Source organism: Melospiza georgiana, chromosome 25 (genome assembly GCF_028018845.1).
Source record: "Melospiza georgiana isolate bMelGeo1 chromosome 25, bMelGeo1.pri, whole genome shotgun sequence".
NCBI lineage: Eukaryota > Metazoa > Chordata > Aves > Passeriformes > Passerellidae > Melospiza > Melospiza georgiana.
The window spans coordinates 7,428,918-7,441,491 of NC_080454.1; the positions used below are offsets into that span (position 1 = coordinate 7,428,918).

The window sequence follows — 12,574 nt, forward strand, 5'->3', positions numbered from 1 at the left end:
GCTGTAGCACATCAGAGGAGAAACAGCATTCGTTTAACCCATGGTCTGCCAAGGAGCCACAAAACCGTGTCCCATTCCTGTCCTTTCCAGGTTTGGCCTGGAGCATGAGGTGCTTTCTTACTTCCTTTGTTATCTGTTTCTCCAATTTTCCTTTGTCATCTCTTTCCAACAAGAGTTTGAGTAATTTAATTTTCCACAAACTCCCCTTTTTTTCTGCTAAAACGTAATATGATCCCATCTTATGGTTAAGTGTTGTGTTCCTCATTTCAGTGGATTGGTCGGCAGGAAGGTCAGGAGCTGGAGCTGTCTGGATGGTTATTGCGAGGGCAGCTTGTAATCTAATGTTGCAATTGAAATGAGAAATGGGTTCTGTGGCTCCTGATATGAATTGGTTCGGGTTCCCCGGGGCTGGTCCCTGGTGTTGTAGGATTTGTTCTGCTGGCCATTCATATTTTTTTCCATTTTTCGCCAGGGCTGCATCAATTGACTGCCTTTCTCTAATTAAATCATCAAATCCTTGGATTCCCAACTGATTTCCCTGAATTTTTGGTAGCAAAAAATCCCCAGTGCCCTAATATACCCTATATAACACAGACAGTGAGAGCACATGTTGTAGTGGGCAGAGGGATGATTCCCCCCATTTGTTTATAGTGAAGTTTTCACAACATTCTGCATTTGCTATTTCCCTTTGCAGCTTCACCCGTTTCTGTTGCAGGGTCAGATATCCTCCCCCTGGGCTCTGCCTTCAGCTGTGCAAATTCCATCAGTGCCAGCAGGCAGAGCTTGGGGTGAGGGGCAGAGGGAATCAGCCCAATTCCTGCCCCGGGCAAGAGACCCAGGTGCATTGTCCACACTTTGCCCAGCAGTGTTCATTTGCATTTCTAAAGCTCCTCTGCAGGCTGCCTGGAATGAAGCTTCTCTTCCAGGGCAGCCATCTGGTGAGCCACATGTGGCCCCCCAGAATCTGCTTTTTTTTAAGAAGTATTAACTATTTACGAGTTCAAAATATTACAGTTAAAGCTCTTTAATTTTGCAAAAGCTACATAAAGGAGAACATGGAAAAGCCCAGACCAAAAATTGATTCTCACACTTCTGTCCCAAACCTACCTGACAACATTAAGTGGGAATATAATGAAAAAATTTTCTCATGTTGTAATTTTGTCACTGAAACTGCAAGGAAAACAAAAACTCTCCAAGAATCTCTTTATTGTTAGAGAGCCAAGGTATCATTGGTTCTGGCCTGGATGTGCAAGAGAAATAATTTCTTTCTCAAATAGCCCGGCTGTGCTGAAAAAATCATTCCATGCCATGTGAGTTTTACTCCATTTTTCCTAAACTTTATGTAGAACAATCTAAATCCACTGCTTTAATGTTCCTTGCTTCCAAGTTGTGTAAGTTGGTAGCATGTGGTTTCCTGTTGGACCCGGATTTCTTCCCCTCTGATGTGTGAATTCGGTCTCCACACTCCTGGATTTCATTCTCAGCCTGTTCCAGCCCAGGTGTCTCCAGCTCTGCCTGGGCAGTGTCTGGGGTAGCTGTTGGTTGCTGTTTGCTGCTGGGCAATGTTGATGTTTTGTTGCTGGTCCTTATCTCTGTGGGTGTCTTTTGGGCTGTTCCCAGTCTGTTGGGATGTTAAACTCATCTCTATTGAGTGGTGTAACATCCCTTAAATAAAACCTTTAAAATTCCTTTCCCAAAGGCAAACCTTTGTGTAGAGAAACCTTTCTGAGCAGAGAAATAAGATTTAAAAGAACCAAACACGGTACACTTTGCAGCAGTGCAACGGCAGGCAGCCCAGAGTGTGGGTGTCAGGGAGCCCCAGAGTGGAATTGTGCCGTGGTGTTCCCCAGCAGCTGTGGCAGTGCAGGCCCAGCCAGCGCTGAAGCTGCAGCAGTGGCAGCAAGGCTTGGCCCCAGTGGCTGGAGACGGCAGAGGAGGGTGGCCAGGATTGCAGAGGATTCCAGGCGAGGATCTGTGGGCAGGCGCAGGGGCTTGGCCCGCTGTGGAGCCCTGGCTGCTGCTGCGTTGCCTTCAGGGCAGGCTCAGGGGCGGCCTCCCATCCTCCTGCTGCAGGCGGGAAGTGCAAATCTCCGGGGCTCCAGAGCCCTTGAGGCCAGGCTGAGGGGTCCCCCCGTGTTGAGCTGTGCTGGCGGCTGTTTCTGCCCTCAGGGACACTTGGCATGGGCCCCTTGGCCACCAATGGTGCTGCTTTGCACTCCTTAGGCAGGAGCCGATGTCCTGGCTGGGTGTTGGCAGCAGCAAAGTGCCAGGGCAGGCTGTGTGCCAGCCCAGCTTCCTGTGGGAGAATGTGCCTTGATATCTGCTCCAGTGGTTGCTGAAGCAGTGAGAATTGCTTTTGCCCCCCTGTTAGGTGCCATGGTGTCAGCAGAAGATATTGAAGCCTTCCTACTCGGGGCATTTCAGTGCCAGGCTCTCACAAGCACCCACAGCTCTGCGGGTTGAGCTGAGCATGGGGCGGTGACCTGCGCTGTGTCTGATTCCCCTTCCTTAATAACAGCCTGTCTTGTAGCTCTTTTCCCTTCTGCTGTCCTTGCAGAGCCATCCACAAACACATTTTCTCCCTCTGGCCAGGGAATGTCCCATCAATCTCTCCCAGCCTGGGTCTGGAGCTCTGTCCCTTGAGTGCAGTCCTGGGTTCCTTGCCAGCCCCTCTCCAGGCTGTTCACACAGGAGGCTGGGTTAAAGCCTTGCCCTGTCCTTACTTCTGAATCCTCCTGTGCCATTGAACAAGTTTCATACTCTAATAACTGAGCCCTGCTCAACCATTTAGAGGCTCTTTTGGTTGTCAAAGCTTTAACTTGATCCCAGAATTGATCTCTAGGAGGTCCTATATAAGGTTAAACATTTTCGCACAAGAATTCCTCTGGAAAGACCCTGTTTAGCATCCACCTGTAACTCAAATTCTTTTTCTCTTTCTGGAAGGCCCAGGGCTGCCGCCTCAGTTAATCTTCATTTTAACACTTGAAAATTCTGTGTTTCCTCCTCCTGTCCATCCATCCAGTTTTTTGACTGGCAGGATGGGAGTGTTGTAGGGAGGCATCCTTGGCTTCAAAAGCCCTTCCCTGAACTGGGACTCAATCTCAGGCTGTGACCCCTTACCTCCCTCTCTTGGAACAGGGTATTGCTTGTCTTGGTTGCTTTAAAGTAATTTGTATAGGCTCCATATCTAACTTGCTCTATTTCCCTGGGCCTGCCCACACTTCTGGGTTCACTTCAGCATAGGCCTTGCGTGACATTTGGCACGGAGTTACAGAACTGGCCTCTGTATCACTTTTTATAATATTAATTTGCGTTACGAGTTTAGCGATCAAATGCCTTCCCAGTAAATCATGATAACAATTAGGAGCAGATAAAACTTCATGCATTTCAGACCCATCTCGGACTTCTGCTAACAGTGGTTGAATAAAACCACACATCTTTCCCACTTATCCCCTGAATAATCAGAGACATTTTTGGCATTTCCCCCCCTTGGGTCTAAGTTTCAGAGTGGATTGAGAGGCCCCTGTGTCCATCAGGAAATGCCTCCTCTCAATGCAGACCCACCCTGAATGTTCTGAAGGGCTCCAGTGTGGAGGGTCCCTGGTGTGATGGGAGCTGTGACAGCCCTGCCAATCCATGTCCATCAAGGGGTGGACTTGCTGGTCCTGAGGGTGCTGCTGTCTGTGCTTGCAGTGTCCTTGTGCCCTGCAGCTGGAGCCCTGGTTCCTTGCCAGGGGCTGTTTGGGTGGGCTCTCCCCTGCCGAGGAGGGCAATGCCTCTGCCAGGTGCTTGTGGCCGAGCCGTGCCCTGGGTGCTGGGGCCTGCTTGGGCCCTGGTGTTGATCCCTCAGGGGCTGTAGGAACTGTGCCCTGGCCTTTGCCTTCAGCTTGGCCTTTTGCTGCTCCCTTCTTGCACTCACCTGCTGTGCCTTTGTGCCCAAGTGCTGCAGGGCCTTCTTGTGCCCATCCTGCAGCCCCCCTCAGTGCCCGTGGGTGCTTGTCTTGCTTTACAAGAGAGGTGTCTGCTCGGGAATGCAGAAAAAGCCTCTCTTGGAATGGAGAATTCAAATCCCATCCTTCTTAATTTTTAGACTAGTGAAATCATGGGGCTCTCATGGAAAGATATGGGAATAGGAATACTAGTTCTTTACTAGTGTGTATAATAAAGCAAACAAACACCAACAGCTGCGGCACTGACAGCAAACAGAGCCCGGACCCAGTCCCGGCCTTTGGGCTGCGGCGCTTTCCCCTTGGGTGCAGTTCCGGGCACGGCCGGCAGGGGCGCTGGTGGCTCCCGCGGGGCGGGGCAACGCATCCCTCCCATGGGTACCTCTCTGAAGGGAAATAGAGCAATCCCTTCATCTAACTCTTTCACTTCTTTACCTTCTATAACCTTTCTCCCGTGTTTTGGGAAAGAATTTGGAGAGGGCTGCCTTTTCACTGAGCTCCTGGTGTTTCGATTAGGTGCTTCCTGTAGAGAGAGAGAATTTCCCTGAACAGCCGGAGCTGTGGTTACCAAGGGGACGTAACTCAGAGCAGGATGGGGTCAGGGGAGGATATCCCGCCGAGGCTCGGTGGGAGTGTGGGCAGAGTCTGCTGCCAGAATCGCCAGAGGGGGATCTTCCCATGGAGCCCAAGCCTGGAGCGTGGGTAGCCCCCACATGGCTGATGGCGGCTGATCCGGCAGCTGCCGGCAGAGCAAAGGCAGGTGGGAGAGCCCGGCAGCAGCGGCGGTGCCCAGCGCAGGTGGCACAGGCAGGGCAGCCGGGGATGGGATGGCTGGGACCCCCCCTGGGTGCAGTGGGCGCGGTGACCTCGGAGCAGGCGGCAGGACAGAGCAACCCCCATCTTCCCCAGCATGGCCGGCAGAGCGGCCGCGGGCCAGGCAGTGGGAGCAGGGCACACAAATTGAGCGACAGCGCCGGGGCAGGTGGAGCTGCCCTGGGCAGTGAGGCCACACCTGGGATGGAAACCGGGCAGGCGGAGCTGAGGCAGGCAGCGAGCCGGGACCCGGGACAGGTGCCTGGGCCGCGAACACAGGGGGCAAGACCTGCAGAGGATCCCACTCTCTTTCTGATTTTTCCTCTTGTTCCCTTCCCTTTCATTTCCCCTTTTAATTTTCTCGGAGGTTACTCATACTTTAAATATTTTTATTCTTCTATAATCCTCTGTCTAACATATTGCATATTCTCTTCTAGGTAAATGGTTTTTTTTACACATAAATCCAGAGCCTAAGAAATCTAACCTTCTGCTTGGATACATTGAAATGGTCGATGAGCTAACTCATGACCTCCTAATGTTGTTTTTCTCGTCACCTTTTTATTTATCCTTTGGCAAATTAAGCGTCTTTCAGTTACTTGCTTTGCAACTCCAAAAATCCCAGTGCACCCCTAGTTCCTTAAAAAATAATCGCACAAAGCTTGAGTACCCCAGTGGGTTTTCTGATGCATGTCTTCTAATATTTTCTTAGAAGCACATTTATTAAGTAATTGTCTTCCATCAAGAAGTTTCCATTTCCCTGATTTATCTTCTTCACTTCGTGTCGTGTTTAAAACTTTTTTCTCGGCTTCCCTAAACTTTGCAGTTTCCAGTTTTTCCTCGTGTGGAGTTAATGTTAACATTACTCTTTTATCTCCATTTTCTGCTGCATCCTTAGCTTTGTGCTCTGCCCCCAGTTTGCCCAGTTTGCCTCTCCTTTGGCCCGGGCCAGGTTCCCCCCGCCCGCAGTGGCTGGAGCAGCCGAGAGCCCCGCGCAGCCCATCCCGACCTGTCCCGGCTCCATCCCCACTCCTGCCGCGGGCTGCGAGGGCTGCGGGAACCGGGAACCGAGGGTGTGGCTGCTGCTGGGGGAGGAGGAGGAGGCAGGGAAGGGCAGGGATGAAGGGGAAGGAGGAGGTGGGGTTAGAGGGGAGGAGCAGGGGGAGGAGGGACAAAGGAAGATGGAGGCTGAGCTGAGGGAACCACGCTGTCGATCCCTGCCTGAATTCGCAGCGCCCACCTGTGGGATCATTGCCCCCCCATCGCACCCATGAGCGGGGAGAGGGTGCTCGGCCCGGATATCCTGGGGGGTCCCTGGGTTGGGGCTTTTGGGGGATATTTGGAGACTGAAGAAGTCCAAGGCTGAGCAGAAAAGGCCCCTTGGGGGGACATCGGGGGGTGGCGGCTGCCGGCAGAGGCAGCCTGGAGGAGCAGAGCCCTGTGTCCCCCAGGAGCCCAAAGTGGGGAGCCCAGAGAGGGGGGAGCGCCGCCATTGGCGGGAGCCTCAAGAGCCTGGAGAGGGGCAGGGGGAACTCCTTGGAGCCACTGCAGCCCAGAGCAGAGAATGAGGGGAGAAGGGAGCCCGGGAGCGCAAACAGCCCCGGCATCCCGAAATGGGGAGAGCGAAGCAGGGGGAGCTTTTAGCATTGGTGGGACTGCCAGCAGCCTGGGCAGGGCGGGCACCGGGCACAAGGGGGACCCCCAATCCAAGCGTGACCCCAGCTGGTGGGACAGGGGGGAACCCCCAAACACCAGAGGGGAGGGTCGAGGGACGGGGAACTCCTGGGAGGCTTTTTCAGGGCTGAATCTGGGTGTTTGGGAGGTTTTTCTTTAGCCCAGGTGGTCAGTGATTGTAGTGATGGACTTTGGCAAAAGGGACCTTTAATCTCAATGTGTGTTGGGAACAATGAAACAGGAAAGCCTTATAAACACGATTGTCTGGCAAAAGATTTTGAGAATATAGAAAGTGTAAGGAAGATTGAAATGAAAGCTAGGTTTGGGATATCTCAGTTAGTGAACAACTGGAAAACAATGGTGTGGCCCAACTGAAGGTAATCCCCTTTTGATGAAACAATTCCCTCTGCTTGCAGGCAGGTCCAGACCCTACTAGTTCAGCAGAAGGGGTCCAAAGAAGAGATTTTAGGGTTGAAAATGTAACACAGTATGGTGATGTATTGATTCTTATAGGCTGTATGTAAATGCTCTAGGATTTGTATCTTGTACCAGATTGGTAAGTGAGAAATAGAATATTCAACACAGAAGAAAATTAATTGTATTGTAATGGGACTCTTACTCTCTTACGCTCTTCTCCTCTTACTTTCTTACCCTCTCATCCTCTCTACCCCTCTCTTCTCTTGGGCCTGCTCCGAGCTGTGCCTGGCAGCTCCAAGCAGGGCCCTGCACCCAGGCCCTTTGCAATAAACCAAAAGTTCCACGCCCTGGCTGCAGAGATCTCTCGTCTCCGTCTGTCCCGACCGTCCTACTCCCCGACAGTCCTACAAACGCTCCCATCCCTTGTTTTCCCCAAACCAGGATTTCCCATTGCCAGCCCTACGGAGTCTGGAAGGAAGAGGAAGATGCCCTGGGACACTGAGGCAGGTGAGGAGGAAGTCAGTGCCCCTTTCTCCTCTGTGCTGCTCCATCTCCCAGCCCAGCACGGCCCCGGCTGCAGCTCAGCCCTGGGGGGATCTCCTTGCCCTTGCCTGTGGCACGGAGGCAAATCCCATCCTGTCCTTGTCCTTCCTCCCCCAGAGCAGGAGGTGAGCATGGAGAGCAGGGAGGACAAATGCCCGCGGCAGAACCTGGTGGAAAAGGCCGTTTTGAGCGGCTCCACGGCGCAGGAAGCCAACAAGGAGGAAAAGCTCCGGAGATGCCGCACAAGGAGGGGCTGCAAACGCAGCTGGCGGGGATCTGAGGGGGAAAGAGCCAGCCTGGGCTGGGAAGGCGGCCAGAGACGGAGCCAGAGCTCGGAGCTGGTGCTCCATGAGCAGCTCCATGATGGGGAGAAGCCCCACACGTGCGTGGAGTGTGGGAAGAGCTTCAGGCGGAACTCCGACCTGATTGTGCACCAGAGGATCCACACTGGGGAGAAGCCCTACGAGTGTGGGGAGTGTGGGAAGAGCTTCAGCCTGAGCTCCAGCCTGATCAGGCACCAGAGGATCCACACTGGGGAGAGGCCGTACAAGTGCTCCGAGTGTGGGATGTGCTTCAACCAGAGCTCCAGCCTGATCACGCACCAGAGGATCCACACTGGGGAGAGGCCCTACGAGTGTTCCAAGTGTGGGAAGAGGTTTCCGACCAGCTCCAGTCTCCTCCAGCACTATTGGATTCACAGAGAGGAGAGGCCCTTCCAATGCCCCGACTGTGGGAAAGGATTCAAGCAGAATTCCGCCCTCATCACCCACCGGCGCATCCACACCGGGGAGAGGCCCTATGAGTGTGATAAATGCAGGAAGAGGTTTAAGTCCAGCTCCCATCTTCTCCAGCACTATTGGGTTCACAGAGAGGAGAGGCCCTTCCACTGCTCCGACTGTGGGAAGGGATTCAAGAACAACTCCCACCTCATCAGGCACCGGCGCATCCACACTGGCGAGAGGCCCTACGAGTGTCCCCAGTGTGGGAAGAGCTTCTCCAGGAGCTCTCACTTGACCCGACACCAACGGAAGCGCCACTAAGGGAAGCCCTGCGAGTGCCCCGAGTGCGGGCAGAGCTTCGTGCGCTGCTCCAGCTCCATCCCCCACTAGAGGAGGCACTTTGGGCACAGCCCTGGTCACTCACATTCCCTGTGATCCATGTTGGGAACACACCTGGCTGCTTCGCCTTTTGGTTTGGCCTTAATTTTCCTCTCCTTCACCTTCATCCTTTAAAAACACCCCAAACTGGTTTAAATGAAGGAAATTGATCAAATATATCTGCAGTTCCATAATTTCTCAGTTGTTTTAGAGGGAATTTAGGATTTGGGGACACATTCTATATGGAGTGCTGGTGTTGCTAACAGGCAGGAATTTGATCTCACCCTTCTTGTGTTTCTCAGAACTCCTCCCCTGACCCAAACCCCAACTCCACCCTTGGGATACCGTATAAAAACTCCACAGCCCTGCCTTTGCCCTGTCTTTGGGGGGTAAGAAATGGGTTCCCAAAGGATCAGCCCTTTTCCATCTGGATTCCCAGAGGATCAGCCCTTTTCACACTGGATTCCAAGAGGATCAGCCTTTTTCACTGAATTCCCAGAGGATTCTGATTCTGTCACTGTTTCTTTTTGTTTCTATTACTGCATTTGTATTTTTAATTTTTGCTAATAAAGTACTGGTTTTTCTGCTCCCATATCTTTGCCTGAGAGCCCCTTAATTTCTAAATAAATTATTATTATTATTATTATTATTATTATTATTATTAATAATAATAATAATAATAAGGATGATAATAATAATGGTAATAGTAATCAAAGGGAGGGCGTTTACATTTTCCATTTCAGAGGAGGGTCCTGAAATTGGGAGACACCCCCAAGGCTGGGCCATGTGAAATAGTTCCTGAAAGATGTAAATTCATTTATGTATATGCATGAAGGTCTATGAATATGCAACAGGGTAATGTAATTAAAATCAGATTAATTAAGGGGTGTCCCTGAACATAACTGGGGGGTCTTGGTGGCCATAACAGCCTTTGCTCGATGGTCCTTGTCTCCCATTACATCAATCCGTTGCATATTCATGGCCTTGTTGCATATCCATCAAGTACTTTACATATTCCAGGAACAAAATTGGCTTAATCCTGTCTGGGGGTTCAACCCCCCTCCCAGCTCAATTTGGGGTGTCCCATCCTCCTCCTAGCTCAGTGTTGGGACCCCATACCCATCCCAGCTTAATTTAAGGGTTCCATTCCCCTTCCACCTCAATTTTGGGGTCCCATTCCCCTCCCAGCTAAATTTTGGGGTCCCGACACTCTTTTTCCACGCTCGCTCCTTTCCGATCGTTCCCCCAGTCCCCTCCCCTGTGTTTGGTTTTGGGGGCTCCAGGCCCCTCATGCTCCGTTTTGGGGTCCCGACCCCATTTTGGATTAATTTGGGGTCCCCAGCCCATCCCCATGGTCGCCTTCCCCCCGCCACCAAATTCCGCTGCTGGCAACTGATGAGTCATCAGCGAGACACGCTCTGGTTGGCTGGAAATTACACCGCGCGGTCTCTGAGTATTTACCGCAGTGAGAGGCCTTGGTCTGTGCCTGTCAAGTGATGAGTCAGAGTCGGGCCGGGCGCTGATTGGCTGAAAATCGCTGAGCGGGGCCAGTGCTCTGAGTTTGTGCCCAGCAAGTGGATCGTCGTCAGTGCCGCGCGTTGTGATTGGTCGGGATCTGTTTTGGGGTGGGGACGTGAGGAACTGGGGTTACTTGGGGTTTGTTTGGGGTTTATTTGGGGTTATTGATGGACTATTTGGCATTTATCTTGGGTTTTACTTGGTTTATTTCTGTTTATTTGGGGTTATTTGGAATTATTTGAGTTTATTATGAAGTATTAGTGTTTGTTTAGGCTTATTTGAGTTTATGTGGGTTTATTTGGAATTATTTGGGGTTCTTGGGGTTAATGTTAGTTTATATGGGGTTTTTTTTCGCTGTGCTTGATATCATTCGGGGTTTTTTGGCTTTCACTTGGGGGAGTTTTTTTTTTCGGTTTCGGGGGTTATTTAGATTTATTTGAGGTTATTTGGGGGATTTCTAGGTATTGTTTGGGGTTGTTTGGGGTTATTTAGGTTTTTTTCCAAGTGTTTTGGGGTTATTTGAGTTATTTGGAGGCAGGTAGGGTCAAAACCTCAGCGAATGTTTCTCCTGCAAAAATCGGGAATTTTTCCTTAAAACTCCGAGTTTTTTTCCCCAAAAAACCGCGAATGTTCCCTTAAAAAACGCGGACTTTTCCCAACCAATAGCAGCGCGCACTGCTCCAAACCATCCAATCACCGCGGGTCTCCCCTCAGGAATACCAGCCTCTCTGTGCACCAATCCAACCAATCACTGCATGCCTTACCTCAGACACGCCCGCCTCTCACCCCGAACAAACGAATCACTGCGTTCGTCCTCTCAGCTACTCTCGCCTCTCTCGACCTGAACCGACCAATCACCGGGCGTCTTCCCTCAGCAACTCCCGTCTTCTTTGCCTCTAGCCAACCAATCACCGCGCGCCTGCCCTCGGCAAAGCCCGCCTCCCCCGCCCCTCCTGTCAATCACCTCGCCCTCTACGAAACCAACCAATCACCGGGCGTCTCCCCTCACCAACTCCCGCCCTCCCCGTGCCGCTCCAGCCAATCAGAGCCGAGCTGGAAGCAGCGCCCCTTGACCTCGGGGCCGGGCATGGAGCGGGCGCCCCCCGCCCCGCCCCCCGGGACCCCCTCAGGGACCCCCGGGAGCCGCCCCGGGCTCGGGCGGGTCCTGCGGGAGGCGCTGGAGAGAGCGGGGAAGGCGCTGGGAGAGGACGGGGGGGCTCCGGGAGCTGCTGAGGAGGTGCAGGGACAGGTGAGGGGTCCTGGAGGGGTCGTGAGGGGAATTTGGGGAGGGGTCTTGAGGAGGTTTGGGGGGGATTTGGGGAGGGTGTGGGGGGAGCTTGATGGGGTTTTAGCGGGGGGGTCTGGGGGTGCTGGAGGGGCTATGGGGGGAATTTGGGGAGGGGTCCTCGGGGGGTGTCACGATCCGTCCTCACGGACGGGTTTCGTGATGGTTCATGGATTTGATCTAAGGGTGCAAAAAGAACCAACACGGTACAAGGGGGTTTACAATGATAATCGAAACAAATGCACCTTTATTGAATGACCACAGCAAAATGTGATAGAGGGATTGAGGGAGAGAAAAAGATGGGGGAAGAGAGAGACAAAAGAGAGAGAGAAAGAGAGAGGGGATAGAGCTGCCAAATGTAGAGACGAAGTCCTTTGGTCCAGTCCAGTTGAGGACCCGCCTGTTGTGTCGGGGAGGTCTCAGAGGCCCAGTTCATCTGGACCCCAATTATACTCTTTTTCTTTGGGGCAAGGGGGATGGATTTTGCAGCTGAAAGAAAGGTAGTTTATTGTATCTTCGGGGAGGGGTGGGAAATAAGGATACACACAGTCCAAGTTTGGCAGCAGGCGAGAGTCATTGATTTCGTTGTCCACTGCCTATACCTGCAACATCCACCTTGCTTTGGGCAGCTTTCCTTCCTCGCCCTGTACACCTCCCCCGAGTTGGGGCTTTCGGTCCCAGTCTCTGGAAGAAGGTGAGAGGGGCCTTCTCACGTAGGGATTTCATGTCTCAGTCCTTTGATGAAGAGGTTTCTTACATCTCTACTTGTCTGCCACAGTGGTTATGAACGGTCTTCTCTTGGAGGAGGGGAGCACCCTAATGCTCAAACCAGCCAGGCTGAGAGGTAGGGAGGATTCCAGAGCTATTGTGCAAAAGGGCAGGATGCCCTGTGAGCTCAGTGTAGCGTATAACAAACAACACGTGTGAAAACAGCAACTTAGCAACACTTTCAGGCCTCAGGCACATGACTTTCCCGGCCACCGGATCAGCGAAAGGGGGTTTTAATTTTTTGGTGGTCTCTCTCCATGACAATCATAAGGCAGACGAGGGATATTTCAGACAGACTCTCACAACACGGAACACACTTGTTCCTCCAGCTCCAGAAAACTTGATGCAGGAACAAAAACATTCCTGCAGGAACCACCAAAGGCCAAGGGGCGTTTGGCCACTTTCACTTCCACATCGCACGCTCGGGCAAATTGCGCAGACCAAGCAGCCTTTCCCCTCTTCCCCACTGGCCTGAAGACACTCGGCACCAAGAGAAAGCTCCTGGACAGCCGGCT

The 12,574-nt window shown here is 52.3% G+C and overlaps 1 protein-coding gene and 1 pseudogene across 1 annotated transcript in view; both read left to right on the forward strand.

The window, feature by feature from the left end:
* The window catches only part of LOC131093388 (uncharacterized), a 270,394-nt gene that overhangs the window by 60,582 nt on the left and 197,238 nt on the right, over positions 1-12,574 (forward strand). The gene's annotated exons all lie outside the window — the stretch shown is intronic.
* LOC131093366 (zinc finger protein 271-like) overlaps positions 4,770-12,574 on the forward strand; it is a 158,738-nt pseudogene continuing 150,933 nt past the window's right edge.